Source organism: Fukomys damarensis, unplaced genomic scaffold (genome assembly GCF_012274545.1).
Source record: "Fukomys damarensis isolate Sample0158 unplaced genomic scaffold, DMR_v1.0_HiC HiC_scaffold_13379, whole genome shotgun sequence".
Taxonomy (NCBI): Eukaryota; Metazoa; Chordata; class Mammalia; order Rodentia; family Bathyergidae; genus Fukomys; species Fukomys damarensis.
This window is the reverse complement of record NW_022914291.1, coordinates 3,330-5,000: the sequence shown is the minus strand read 5'-3', so window position 1 is coordinate 5,000 and position 1,671 is coordinate 3,330. Positions and strand designations below refer to the sequence as shown.

General features: G+C 47.2%; 1 long non-coding RNA gene across 1 annotated transcript in view; it reads left to right on the top strand.

Moving 5' to 3' along the window:
- The first annotated feature begins 4 nt into the window (after positions 1-4).
- Positions 5-1,671, top strand: part of LOC117284932 — a 3,249-nt gene continuing 1,582 nt past the window's right edge. The window contains exon 1 of the long non-coding RNA XR_004515973.1: positions 5-79. This is a non-coding gene — a long non-coding RNA (uncharacterized LOC117284932). The remainder of the gene's footprint in view (positions 80-1,671) is intronic.

Here is a 1,671-nt window from a genome sequence, read left to right as displayed (position 1 = left end):
AGAGACCTGCAGTCTCGGGAGGAGACTCGAGATGCTGCCTGGAGGAAGAGGGGCTGGGATGAAAACGTCTGCTATACAGGTGAGCACCTCCTCTCAGTCATTTCGGCCTTGGGAGGTCATCTGCTGGCAGCCCTATTTGAGGAGAAGGGAATCTTGATTGCCTGCAAGGATGGGAAGCTCATTGTTTTTGGGCAGATACTGAAGATCTAACTGAGAGCCTTTGCACTGGGTTACATCCTTAGCTCCTTTAAAATTTAGAAAGAAATTGTAGCCTGGTGTGGTGGGTGATGCATGCCTGTAATTTCAGTACTAAGGGGGTGGGGGGGCAAGAGGATTACCACAATTTGAGGTTAGCCTGGGATACAAAGTCAGTTCAAAACTAGCCTGAACTACAGAGCAAGATCCTGTCTCAAAAAAGAAAATTTAATTTTTTAAATTTTGAGACAGGGTCTTGCTAAGTTTCCCAGGCTGGGCGTGAACTTGCAGTTCTCCTGGAGTTTTGGGATTATAGGTGTGTGCCTTGGGTCCCAGCTGGGAACTCACTTTAAGATGGTGGGTTACTGGTTTTCTTTTTTTTTTTGTACAGGGATTTGAACTGGGGACCTTGTGCTTGCAAGGTGGTGGCACCACTGAGCTAAATTCCCCGGCCCTGGTTTTCTATTCTGATAGCATACTCCACATGGTAGAGACAGTTCTGAGTGCTCTAGGGGACCATAATATAGCCAGGTGACCCCTGCCTGAGAGCTGCAGAGTAGCTGGATGCCTACCACCACCTTGGGGGTGGTTTTGCACTGTGCTGAGGCTGCTTTTTCCTTGATAAACTGGTTATTTTGGTCCTGCCTCCCTCACTAGGTGGCTGGGAGAACTTACGAACTAATTTATGACGAGTGCTTTGGCCTCACTGTGGCAAGAAGCACGCAGCAATCTTTTGTTTTTGAGCAGGTTTTTTGCCACTTTGCTAGAAGGTGGAGTCAGTAGGTGTTGACGTGTTATGTGTGGGGGGACTGGCGGGTGAGTGGGCAGGTGCACATCTATAAATAAAAGGCTGTCCTTGCCCTTGAGGAGCTTTCCCTCCCTCCGTCACACTTCCAGCTGGTGTGAGGACGAATGTGTCTACTGAAGGAGGTGGTGCAAGCCTTGCTCTTCAGTGTGCTCCCGACGGACAGTGGCACATACCCTGGGCGCGCCTTAAAAACACCCATCAGCTCTCCTAGAAAGCTGTTAAATCAGAACCTGCACTTCAACAGGAACTGTGGGTGATCTGTATGCACGTTAAAGTGTGAAGAGCTCTGAGCAGTAAGAGTCTTAACTTTCTGGGTGACCTTGAGCTAGCTGACCCTCTCTGCGTTGCAACCTCCCCAAATGGAAAGTGAGGCAGTTTTTCAAAGCTCGGTCACTTGAGGACTCTCATATAACCTTTTCCTCGGTGCTAGGATACAATGGTACTATGACTATATGATGATTCTTACTTCCTTCTTTCTTTTCTTTTTCTATCTCTGTCTCTCCTCTGCCCACCCAGTGCTGAGGGTTGAACACCCAGGACCTTGCCCAAGCTACTGAGCTATATCCACAATCTTACAGTTATTTTCTTTATATCGCCATACTTGTCCTTAGTGGTATCTGAGAAATAATTTTTTACTATGCCATTATTTTGTTTTGTTTTTTATAGTG